The following is a 13923-nucleotide window of genomic DNA, read 5'->3' on the forward strand; positions in this document are numbered from 1 at the left end:
AAGTGAAACACAAAAGTTTTGGATGTACAATTAAACTGTCCCAGGAGCTGTTTCTCATGGTGTATGATGATCACTCGTCTAAGTCCTGATGCAAACTCATTGAAATGTGTGAGTTTAGCATGCATAAGAGACAAGATTTAGTCCCATATGGCTTTTCACTTTGATCTTCAAAGGTCAATTTTGCATTACTGAGCCAGTATTGAATAAGTCCCCAATTAATTAGGAAGAGAAAACACTTCTGTTCAAAAAAAGGTGCATCTGCTCAGTGTTACTTTTTTTGCAGCAGAGAAATTAATGATGGCAAACAAAACAATGTTTCCTGTTCCACTCCCTCTGTCCTTACAGAACAGCACTACTGCAGGATGCACCCTCACTAGCTATTCTGACAGTTTCATCATCTACCCTCCCTGAATAACAACAATAATAGATATATGCCCTCCATGAAATTGACTTTGTTTTCTTTGGTAAAAAGAAATTAGATTATCCTTTGCTTTTGGTACAATATCTTTAATGTAAAATACACTCCAAAAGGTATTCTAGAGGAAGAGCAGAAACAATAAAGAAAGCAAAAAGCAAAATAGTGAATACTAGCTATAGACAAGGAGAGAAAATGCAATCTAAAAAGAAATTGTATGTTAATGATATTGGATTTCAATTTCACATGACAGAAAAGACATTCACACCTAGAAAAAAATAACACTAAGTGAACAAGCAGAGAGATCTGAGTTAAATGAAGTGAGGAAAAAGAGGACTAATAATACCTTTTGCTGAATTTGCTGTATGAATAATTAAGCAAAACCCCTTTGAAATCTCAAAACCCAACTCACCAGTATCTTTCTGCTATTTTGCAATGCTCAGGTGGCTTCTCTGGTGGGATGGAATAAGCCTGGAAAAACTGAGGGTTTGTTTTTGTGGTTGCTTTTTTTTTTTTTTTTATTCAGATGAAGAAGTCATGTTACTAATATTTTTATTGTGGATAACCTATTTCACTTCTGTAGCATCAGAAATCAACAAAACTTTAGCCTGCTTGGTCTACAAGTGAAATAGGAAATATCTTTTTTTCTACAGAGAGAGGAAGAAGAAGATATGATTCTTGAGAGTTGCTTTTGAGTTAGCTAGAAACTCATCCTCAGTGTTTTGACTGGAATGACGTGACAAAACAATTTCTTCCACCACAGATCACTCTCCCAATTGGTTTTGCATGTCACATGAATGAAAGAGAGGGTTGTTAGCAGATATATTTTGCATTTAAAAAGCTTAGAATTTGCATTTTGTTTATGTCAGACTGCAGAATTTGGACTTTAATAAAGCCTCTGCAGGAATCCTCTTGCACTGCAAGTCAACTTGAAGCAATGGCCTGAACAATAAAAGCTGTAGATTTAAGACCCATTCAGCAGGAGACTGATGTGCACATTACTTCAGATGTATTCAGACTCCCACAGATGCTTCCAGTGCCTGCATGTTCACATGCTGGGAAAAGATCAAATAAGGAAGTCAGTTTGAGATTTATGATAATGCCAGTACTGCAGACTTCAGAAGGAGTGGTGCAACATGTCCTTAAAATTATGCTTAAACTCTCTGTAAGAAAATACTGTGGGGCATTCTGTGTAATCAAGGCCTTTGGTTTTCCTTGTCCACAAAATGTGTAGGGAGGAGTAGAGGAGATCCAGGTGGATTAAAAGAGAACATTCACAGTTGAACTGAGGTCAGCTGGCTGCCATAGCTAATGTGATTTACTCTAACCATAGGTATTTAAAAGAAAGGAATTCTAAATCCTTTAGGAGGCATTTACCAAAAAGATTTGACTGCAATAGGATTTTAGTAATTTTTATTATACAAATTGTTGCTAAAAGGATAATTAAAAAACAAAAATAATGTGGAGAAATGTAGAGACAAACTGAATTTTGAATCAGTGGAGTCCTTGGGTTTTTTTGTTTTTTCTTTTGTATACTGTATACTTGCCAGGAACACATGGATAAAAAATGAGTTTCTAAGCACAAACCATTTTGTATGATGTGAATGATATAATGATGAATCAAAGATAATTTGATTCATATGGCATTTTTCCACACACCTACTCATCTTGAGGAAGAAGGAGAAGTGAATCTGCCTTTCCACCTACATAACAACACAAGGCGCCTGAACTTAGGTAAAATAGACTCCTAGTGTTGATATAGTTGCTTGGATAGATATATTTATCATGTTCTAAGTAAATGTGAAAGAAATGCCAAAGAAAGAATTTGCTGTCCCAAGGATGGGGTCAGAAATACAAAATGTCAATACCTCTCCTTGTGCTTTCCTTTCATTTACCATTGGCAGTCTGATGTTGGATTTTCAGTAAAAATAGTAACCAAATAACTTTTCTTTGTTATTTCTCATCATACTGGGAACTGTTTTTTTGTTATTATCATTATTTGTTCTAAACCACAATGAACCTAAAGAAGGGTCTTTGATCCTCCTTTCCTTAAACTAGAACTGTGTGACAAATGCTTTCTGTTATTAACAAATTTTTTTGGTTGAAGTTCAGATGGTAGGATTTACCATAACTTCGGAGAGCTATAGTTGCACACTGTGTAACAATGAGGTAGAGTAGCAGCTTATAAAGTAAGTGGGTATCTCAAACACAAGGGTATTTCAGAAATCAAATATGTTATTTCATTCCAAAAGCACGGTTTTCTTATATATCATACAATAATAACAGTTAGGCAAACATACATGCTGTGTCTGTGCAGCATTTATTTAATTTTTCTTTTCCTCTTATTGGGCAGAGCTTAATGTACTGTCACAGAAGATCTTCCTGATTTAAGTTATCAAGTAGTTTATGCTGATGGACTTGTTAAAGCAAACTTTTCTTATTCCTTCTCTCAGAAGAATCCCAGCTTTGGGGAAAGGGGAAGTAGAGGTAAGTAGAAGGCTGCAGACACAGTTTCCAACCTTGACCCACCTGGACAAGGTGGATTTTCTGGCTCTGGACAGGACTGAGGTGCTTGCAAGGCAGGTCCCCTGCCACTGTGGTTTGTGCCTTCTATGGAGGCAGGGAGGAGACCCGTGTGTAGCTGTCACTCCTGGCAGCCCAGGCTGCCCCTCTGCTCTATCTCACTGGATGTTCATGCTTGTCTCTTCATGAGGAGCTGACACCAGCTCATTTTGATACTGATGAAATGGTCCACAAGACCTGCTTCCAGTCCTCTCACCTGTAAAAACCAGCTGCAGTGGTTACTGTGTGGTTATTGGATGAAAGGAGTGATGATAATAAATTGCCTGCCTTATTTGTTGCATTTAAAATTGGACAAACTACAAGAAATGAGAAACAAGAAGAGTGGCTATTTCTACTTCTAAATGGCCAAGCCTTCACAGTTCATTGTGCTGCACTCTGGGTCTGGATTGTGATTTTGCACTATATTGAGTGAAAGGCCCTTAGATTACTGTGTGCATTCAGTTTGGAGTCTCCTGGAAACTTTAAATCACTTTCTCCTTTCCTTTACTTTTATTCCTTTCCCACTGTATGAAGTTGAACCTATTTAACAGAAGTGTGAAACAACCCAAAGGAGAAAGTTATAGATGAGGAATTTTGTGAGAGACATTCTTAAGGAAATGCAAGGCACCTTTGAATTAAAAGGACAATCAGAATAATGATCACTATACGGACAGTTAAATCTGGTAAAATTTCTTTTATCAGTGGTTGCAGTGAGCAAAGGGTTTTACTTATTGCAACATTTTTTCAGCAGTCTATTAATAACAAGGTAGATAATTACATGTGTTTTATATGTTTAACCTTTTTACATTTAAAAAGGATTTTTTTAATCTTCATTTACAGCAAGCCTTGGATAAATATTATTAATATGGTTTTAGATATTGCACATAAGAGTTCATGTGAACATGAGGGAAGAAGATAATTTATACTTTCAAATGTAGGTATATTTCAGGGGGGTGTATAAAATACGAAAGCAATACACAGAGGCTTTGCCTTGCTCACTTGAAACAAAATGGTCATTTCATACCATAAAGAAAAGTGGTTTAGGAAATAGAATAAAGTAAAACAAAGAAGTAAATAGGCTAGGAAACACATTTTAAATCCTAAAAACTATCATCATCAAGTTCAATTGATCTCTGACTATGTGACTGTACTGAGAGCAGTCTGAACTGAGAGGTTGCTGTGGATGTCACTCAAACAAGGGTGGGAGGCAGGGAGCTGCTTTCACAAAGATACAGGCAAAGAAATTGTGATACTGTATTTTGAATGGACAGGTTGATGGAAGGTACTTAACATTTAATTGTATTCTCTTCAAAATAATTTGGAGAGCAAAGCTTCTTCCTAACCCTATAAATTACTAGTAGGGTTATGCCCTGGAGTATGAGAGCTTACTGCCCTATGAAATTGTTTTTGCTCTATCTACTGTAGCATAGTTTGTTCTCATTTTTCATATAAATATCTAATGAACATTACAAACTATGAAAAATGAAACCCTTCTGGTGACTTCAGAGGGAGCTATGCAGTATGAAATAGGACTTCTGGAAGCAAACTTAATGAAATTGGTGAACTCAAATCAGTAACCAGTTTTCTCTTGTTAAATTTATTGTTATAAGCACAAATATTTTAGATGCATGGGGAAAATTTTTTTTCAGCATCCAAGAACTTTAAAACACTGCAGTTACTGGATTGGTACAAACAGAAATAGATGTAGAAAATCACCATATTTGAATATATAGTAAGAAGGGGTTCAGTATCTACCAGATAACTGCTAGGTTACTGTAAAAAGTCACTAAGAAAATATATCTGGGATTATTCTGTAATTAGTGTTTTGAGTCATTCATAAAATAATCTAAAGTTCTCTTGATTCTAGAGTACTGAATTTCTTGTCAGATATATCTGGTCCTTGATTTCAGTTGTCCTAGAAACTAAAGAACTTGTTACTTCAAAAAACTTCAATGCAGCCTTTAGAGACGTGCATATATGCCTGTACATTGAGATTCTTGCATATGCTGCTTTTCTTAGCCAGTTTTCTGGGGTCCGTGAAAAAAATATGCAGACGCACATATGGGGATATAAAAATATATCTACAGTTTTAGATACTGGAATATTCTGGGAAGCTGCATAGAAATATATCTAAATATACTTGGCAGGTCTGCTCCAAAAAGAGGGGGGAAAGTGATGGATGTATATGATGAATAAGACCACCAGCTTAACAAGAAGGCAAAGCTGCAAAGTACATACAACGTTGGGAAGACTTTGCCATGGCATTAGGATCAAACTATATTTTTTGGAGCATAAGACTGTAATAATGAAAAAAAGTAAAAAGAAAATTGATCTTTAGGCTCTGTAAACTTTAGACTTATTGATATTGAGGGAACCCCTGGACCATCTACTATAGCTTTTATCTGTGTTCAGGGGGACTAAGTGTACTAATGAAGAAAAATTCTAGCAAGGACTTTTGATGAGCATAAGGGCACCTTCTCTGAAAAAGCCCTTGAGCTGGAGATTATTGAAGGCTAGAACAATGTGTCAACACATATGTTTATTCTTCCACTCTTACACTATGAGTCATAGCCAGAAAAGGACTATCAGGGAAGATGAACCTTTGGTCAGACCCATAATGGCTGTTCTCCAGTAGAGATTCCCTTGCAACTGTAAATCCAGTGAGCTCAGTTAGCAAAATTTAATTAAATGACAGCTGGCAGGGAACTTTCAGCCACAAATGTGGGAAAAAAAAAAAAGACTATTCCAAATAAAAATACGGAACTAAATCCTTCTGCAGAGATGAAAAACAGTATTCTTTCTTGTCATATATATACAACATTATTAGAAGAAAATAATTTTGTCCATTCTAGACTTCAGTCATAATAATAATATTATTATAATAGGCCTTTTTCCTAGTCTCTTCAGTGATATAATGCAACAAATCATTTATTCTTTAAATTTCTCATTTTTCATTATTAATTATCAACAAAGTGTGTAGAGGTAATTGATACCCATATGTAGTCTGAGAAGTTGATGTTTGTCTGAGAGTTTTCATCTCTCTCTGAAGATTCTGTGAAACCAGCCAAGTGTTCAAACTCCACTGTAACTGCCCAGGGACATGCTGTTTTCCTGTAATGAACAGGGCCTATTTCTGACAGAGCATTGCTATCCATCTCTTAGTGGAGTGGAACTCTGCATAACCAAAGTTACATCACAGTTTTGTTTTTTTTTTTCCCAGTTGCATCCTGTCTGTGAAAACTGATTTTGAATGAGTCATTTAAATCCCCCCATACTGGTTCATGCTTGGAAAGGATGACCCTGACTTTGTAGACAGAAGTATCAGAGAAGAATTGAAGAGAGACTTTGACAAATATTCTGAAAATAATTTGAAGGTGCTCAATGGGAAAATACCAGGAGTCTGGGGTATAATTTAAATATTTTCTTATGCCTTCCATTGCTAGTCACTAGATTTAGCACTTGAGAGAAACTGGGCTTCTTCCTTTCTAGCTCTGAGAATAAAATCAAAGTTAATTATTAAGACATGATCTTGATAATTTCTCAGAATTTACAACTTCAGAAGGCAGTTCTATGTGCATGTCCTTGTGTTAGTATTTGATAGGTCCTTGTCTGTTTAATTTCACTGCTTCTGTCTCAAGGAACCTAGACTGATTGTAAATTCTCCAATGCCATAGGCATAATTTCACTGTGTCTTGATAAAAAAAAAAAAAAATCCTCTGTTGGCTTTGATTTTAAATCAGGTTCTCACTATGCCCTAGTCAAGCTTGGCATGCAATGCCAATCTGAGGCATGCAACTTGGAGGAAAGCATAGCAACACTGTGAGAGCAGGAATTCAATTTAGGAAGTCCCATGTGGGATTGCCTCTGGACTTCTGTCATCTGCAGCATTGCCCTTCAGCTTCTAAAGGACTAATCTGAATCTAACAGCCACACAGATGGTTAAAGGTGATTTATAGGATATTAATATATTATTTTCCAATTAGAAAATCAGCATCAAACAAAGCCAATCAATAGCTAATTCTATTGCACATAGTTTTGTGCTCTTAATGTCCTTTTTCCAGATAGGATTTTACAACAAAGACTTGCTGCTGGAATCTCTTTAGGTTCATGACAGATGCTTTTCCTTCCTTAAGTACTTTTGGTCTTGACCACAGTTATAGTGGTGAGGAGACTAAGCATTCCTGTCCTGTTTCACGTGTGACAGCATAGGACAGTGTCTTTCTGATGGGACAGAGGGGAGGTGTGGCATGAAACAAGCACAGGCTCTGTGAAGCACTGTAATTCTTCTGTAGGTATTCTCATCCAGAGGGAGTTTCCAGACAACAACGCTGTATTGTGAATGTATTTTTTGGAGATAGGAGATTAAAAGAGAAGCTGAAGGCCCTTAGGGTCCCTTTTCCAATCCTTTCCTCCCTACCAACTGTAATCGCATGCTTCATGTTTTTCTACCTATGCAAGGACGAATTGTAACTGAAGCAAGTAGAAGTTTCACAGGAGAGGAAAAGTTGTGGAAGTCTGAGTGGAAAATGGCTAGACTTTGGTTACTAGGAGAGTTATGCACATGGTTGACTTCATATGGAAAACCTGCCAATGATTAGTTTATTTATCAAGAAGTAAAATTGTCTTTGTGAAAAGGCCTAGCTCAGACTAAGCATTTTACAGTTTTACAAAAACTCAGATGAGTTTATATCTGGACACTGAGATCCTTATGCATTAATCCAAGGAGCCTAAATCTGAAATCTGAAGTTGGGCATGTCTTGCAGATTGTGCACAAATGTCTGGAATGGATTCCAGTAGACCTTGTGTGCACATGGCACTGTGTGGAAATGCACAGGCACAGCAAGGTAACTGTCCCTGACCTGTCTTGCACACAGATGTTCTACATGGCGACTTGTGTGCCTTAAACTGGTATCTGTATATAATGCTGCTTTCTTCATTGAAATTAAATTTATTTTCTGACAAGCTATCAGGAGTGGTATTCTGCAGTTAATATCTTCTTTTTTTCCTCCCATATTCCTTTAATTTTCATTTTTTGGCTACTCTGTTCTAAAATAAGTTAGACCCTCTGCAAGAAACAAACACAAGAAAACAGAGGGCAGATTTGTGCTCTTCAGAGCGTTCTTTTGCTTTTTGCTATTTGTTGTGGCTTAACCTCAGCTGGCAGCTAAGCCCTGCACAACCCCTTGCTCATTCAGTCTCGCAGCAGGATGGGAGAGATAATCAGAAGGGTAAAAGTGAGAAAACTCATGGGTTGAGATAGTTTAAAAGGTGCTTTGCTTGTGCACACAAGCAAAGCAAGGAATTAATTCACCACTTCCCATGGGCAGGCAGGTGTTCAGGCATCCCCAGGAGGGCAGGGCCCCGTCACATATAACAGTGTCTTGGGAAGACAAACACCATCACTCCAAATGTCCCCCAGCTCTGTATGCTGAGCATTTTTTCTGCCCCCCCAGAAGACTGAGCTGAGCATGAGCATGACACGATATGATCTGAAATACCCCTTTGGTCACTTGGGGTCAGCTGTCCCTGCTGTGTCCCTTCCCAACTCCTTGTACACCCCCAGTCTCCTTGCCAGTGGGGTTGGGGTGTGAGGCAGAAAAGTCCTTGGCTCTGAGTAAGCAATGCTCAGCAATAATGAAAGCATCCCTGTGTTATCAACGTTATTCTTGTCCTAAATCCAAAACATGCACTGCACAGTCTACTACAAAGAAATTTAACTTTATTCCAGCCAAAACCTGCACACAATTAAAATTTATTTCCTTTTTTCCCATCCTTCCATCACTGAAAACTTTCTAAAGGAAAGGGATACTGTCTCTTCAAATACTGAATCCAGTGGAACTTAGTACATTTTTGGCTGATTGTGATCTTTCTAATCTAGACAAAAATATTCTCAAAGTTGTACTATTTTGGCTGCTAACAGAAATCAGAATATGAAAAAGTAAAAATTTTAATAATTAAATTTCTAGCAACTTCTTTTGAATTCTTCTGGGATTTGAAAATACACATTTGACTTAATTTCAATGCAAACTCTCTTAGTAGGTTTATTATTAAGGGTTTGGAAGACCCTTGTTCCTTTACTTTTTTCATAGCGGGAGTATGTATTTCACTAGGGAAACTTCTTTAAATAAGCAGAGAAGAAAGTTCTTTGAAAGTCTGGAGAATAAAGGATTCATTCCTATTTTTTTTCCCACTCCAAAACCTGACAGTGATTAATCATAAAGCATTGCAAACAAAGGTGTATTATTATTTTAGCAGTAGGCATTTGCCAAAGATTTTGTTTTAGGATCAGCACTATTATTTGTGCATTACACTGAACAATGAGTGATTGTAGCACATCTCTCCAGTCCTTACTTGCTTTGTTATCTTCTCTTTGTCTTCTATGTATGTTATTGTCATTTTTTTATCCTCACTCACTACTTTTGTGAAAAAATAGAATGGATTTTTTGTCACTGCAAGGTGGAGTTTCTTTCTCATGAGTACATGGAGTGAATCATATATCTTTTTTCAAGATATAACCCAGAGTAAATTGAAGTACCTTCATTTTCCCCATTACATCTTTTGACAGATTTGATGGGCATTACATTTAAGAATTAATTAGTCCTGAAAACATGTATTTCTGTATTTTTCTTTTATAATATGTGACATGTAAGTGCTCCATGAATAATAGGTTTTAATCTGGTATAATTTTGATAGCTTTTGGGAGAAAGAAAAAGGTAAGGGAGGATGCTTAAAAATGTTACATATGATGAATTGTCTCAAATTACAGAAACCATGTGATCAGATGAGTAGTGTGGACAGAGACAAATCCTTCAGGCCCTTGATGAGATAGTTTGTTGATCAAAGGTCTGTGTGGAGGAGACTAGATGCACACTGAAATAGGCTTTTATTTCATCTTGTGTTAATGGCATAATCATGTCCATTATTGTGCAATGCTCATAAAAGCAATTTTGTACTTGGTGACTATATTTTTTGTGCCATTGTTGACGTGTTTTTTGTCTCATTCTCTAAAAAATGTGGTGGATCTATCAAACCTTATATTAGAAGTGGGTGAAATGCAGACATCTTTTGTCAGTTACTATATTCCATGAATATGTAATCTGTGACAAGCAACTACTTCCTTCCATTTCTTTTACAGCTAATGACACTTTACTGTAGTACAGGTATTATTTGCATGAAATAAGTTAGATCTGGAGTATTCTAATATTAAAACAGATAGAAATAAACCTCCAGTGCAGTTGCAAGTTTTCATCTCTCATAAAACAAAGAAGAGTTCTGCTCTGTGGCAATTATTAAACTGTTGTCCAACAACCCTCTAAGTGTTTGCTTTGTTTCCCATGTTTTAAGCCATTCTTCCATTTGATAGCTACATTAGTAGAGATATCTAGATTTCCCTTTTACTGTAGTGTTAATTCTGAACAGAGTTAAAACCATTCATTGATGTCACTGAGTAGCTTAGATACTGTTGAGTGAGATCCATATATTCTAGCTGAGACTTTCCAGGTTTGGACTAGGAGAACAAAACCTCTTCTTCCCACTGGCTGGCATTCTTTCCAGATTTTACATTACCTGTGCACTTGCATGGAAAGAGCAGGTTTTTCCTCTTTCTCCCTGCATGGATAGCAGCTTTCTTGCCACATTATTCAGACTGATGTTATGTAGAGCCTTTGTTCCTTTCACAATGTTAGTGAAAATGAAGCCATGTTTCTAGCATCTGAAAAAAGGATAGGTAGGTTTAAATCCTGTCCTAATACAACTATTGACAGACTGCATAACATTTAATTCTGTTTTCTGGTCCTTTCCCAATAAAGCATCTCCACTGTTAAAGAAATAATGATCCATATCAGATAACTCATCAGACCTCTTATCCAGAATCCTTAGTATATGTCTGCTGTATAATTTACAAGGTAGGATTAATTCAGAAGATTAATTTGGTATTTGTGTCCTCAAACAAACAAAAAAAAAAACAGATGTGATTAGATATTCAATAAAAATAAACACTGCTGTATTTCTGCAATTTATTTTATATGATAAGGTAGCTTTCCTGTCTGGCCATCCCAGTCACTGTCAGACCACCTGGATGCCCTGCTTCATGCCCTATGGTCACTCCACAGTCAAACAAGGACTCCTCATCTTTTATATTTTTAGTGCCCAGTCTCCTGGCAGCAACACAGGTCCCCATGCCCTTTGTTGTGCCAAAGGTTGGCACCAGCTCACTGCCTCTTGCCTCAGGCTCCTGTCCCCCCAGAGCTCAACCTGAAGCTGTCCCTGCAGCTGCTCACTGAGCTGCCTGCACTGCTGCGTGTACATAGAATCTTTTGTCCAAGAACAGGCAAGTACCTTTTCAGCATTTATTATTAAAACCTTTTCATTGCTTTTATTCTTGTCCCAATATTTCTACATTGTTGTTACCTGCCTTACATGCTTCTGTTCAGTTTGCAATCTCTCTTTGATTGCATGCATAGGTCTTCTGAGCATTTTCCAGTGGCTTACTTCAGCTATAAATTCTCATACCTGTTGCAGCTGTCTGAGGATGACTCCTGGTTAGTCATTTTTGTCCAAATGCTTTTTGTTTTCTCTAGACCCTTATGAATTTAGTTAATCCTTTATCCCAGCATGCTTCAGGAAATGCCAATTAGCTGATCTGCTCACTCCTGGACTTCTCAAGAGACATTTTACCACTCGTTATTAAATGCATATACACAGAAGGGCCTTGGTATTAAATGCATAGAGATAGTGCAGCAAACTTTCTTAAATCTACAGGATCTGTGTGGTAAACTTGAATTCAGTTGCATTTTTTAAATTAAGGTAGACTTCTCTAAGTTTATATAATGTGGATGGCTGCAGAGTCACTAACTCCTTCATTTTACTGCTGTGTTACAGAAGAATTACTGATTCTTAATATCACTATATTTTCAAATGGTGTAAAGAAATATAAAGACCTGAAGCCATAGAAAAGATTTAGCTTTATTCCCTCAATTTTTTATTACCCACAATGGTGAGAAGTCAGCAGATAAACTTCCTTAATATTTTTAGATCCTAATTGTATTCTTACCCAAGTGTTTACCTCTCAAAGAACTTTGAAGTCAGATAGTTAGGTGCTAATACCAAAATAGATAGATATAGATACATGAATTTTGAAAATGTAACTTGCAGCCTAGATACTCAATTAAATAAAGTCAGCCTTCCTAATTTTTGCTATACCTTGATAACAAAACTTAATAATATGCAAGTTAACGTGTTTGGAAGAATCATGGAGGTTGTTGTCTGTTCATCTCTTTTGCTAAAAAGGTGTAACCAAACTGAATTGTTTACAAACTGATATTAGAAACATTAAAAACAGATTAAGAGGGACTTTTTTTTCCAGATGATTTTTAAAGATGATTATAAATAATTTCAGAAACTTCTACAGCAATGTGGGCTACCCTTCATGCCTTAAAATGTTTATTTTTTTAACTATATGTAGTTCATGGAAACCATTTGTTCCAGACATTACAGGGTAGAATTCTTTGATTCACTACATAGCAACCACTCAGAAATTGTATTTCCATTATATTGAAAACTCTGACACTAAAAAGAAATTAAGTATTGAAATTTGTTTTGTGAAATTTCAGAAATACACAAAAATTAAAACATTTATTTCTCAAATATTTAATTGCTTTATCTCTATAGTGCTGATATATTATTTTGTACTGTTAAAAAAGTAACAAAAAACTACCCAAAAAGACCCCATTTTATCTTAATGTTTAAATATTGTTAAAATAAGAAATACAATCACTAAGTCATTTCATACTTTAAAATATTTTCAAACAAGTGCAAAATATTTAATTTTTAATGAAACTGCCTTTCCAAAAGCTAAGCTAGGTATTTGAAAAATATTCTAATCACTCTTAAGTGGAAGAGGCCAAGGTAGATGGTGAATGTTGTTCCTTAGGGCTGAAAAATCTTTCTCTTTTGGTCTAATTGATGAACAGAGCTCCTCATAGGTGATGTTATCTCTGCAAGATAATCATGACTTAGAAGGAAACTTCACCTTGTTCCTGCATGGCTCCTGATGAGAATTTCCATGGAAGTAGACAAAGCCTCTTGAGCACCAGGTTGCAAGTAGGCACTTGAATAAGGTTAGCAAGGGCTTAACTTCAGTGTAGGCTATGTAGAGAGAATTTGTGCAGTAAACCCCATTTTCTACCTGTGCGTCTCCATTTTGTTGTGGGAGACTGTGACTCTATATCTATTTACTTTCTTGGCATTTGATTTACCTACAAGATTCCCTGTCAGAAGTGATCCTTTCTTGATTTTCCTCACAATTTTGTGTGTATATTTCATGTTGAGAAACAAATGATCTTTTTGCAGTTTCAGAAATAGAATTAGATGATAGTTATTTTTGGAGGCTATTTTTTTTTGTAATTTCTGCTTCCAAGTTGAGGCTTTTTTTGAATGTCACACTCAAGCTCAAATATCCCTAGTCAAACTCAGACTTATCTTCATTAAAGTTAAGTAATTCCTTATATGCAAGCCATTTTCATAGTTCAAATTACAAGAAAATAAGTATTGGATGAATAGAGATAACCTAATCTAAATAACACATGCCTAATTTTAAGAATAAATTCCTCATATTAAACTTTAGGGCTACAGAAATACATAAAGAAAGATAAAAATTGATTTTGCTACGTATCTTCTTGAAGATAGCAAAAAGCAGAAGGGCTTTTTAAATTTTTTTTTTTTTAATACAGGAAAACTGGGATTATTTTATGATCACAAAAAAGAGGAATATCTTTACAAAGCAGATCAAGAAGTTTCAGGAGGAGAACATTAATCACAGCTGCTATTTTTCTTCGAAGGTATGATTAAAAGTTGGGTTCTCCTGCCTGTGTACAGAATTTCAGTTCAAAGGAGGTGACTGAATACAATCCCTGAACACCATTATAGTTCTATTAAGAAGCATGCAA

The 13923-nt window shown here is 36.1% G+C and overlaps 1 protein-coding gene across 5 annotated transcripts in view; it reads left to right on the top strand.

Annotated features, from left to right (window-relative positions):
• The window catches only part of GRM8 (glutamate metabotropic receptor 8), a 316036-nt gene that overhangs the window by 118754 nt on the left and 183359 nt on the right, over positions 1–13923 (top strand). The gene's annotated exons all lie outside the window — the stretch shown is intronic.

This window comes from Lonchura striata, chromosome 5, assembly GCF_046129695.1.
Source record: "Lonchura striata isolate bLonStr1 chromosome 5, bLonStr1.mat, whole genome shotgun sequence".
Lineage (NCBI taxonomy): Eukaryota > Metazoa > Chordata > Aves > Passeriformes > Estrildidae > Lonchura > Lonchura striata.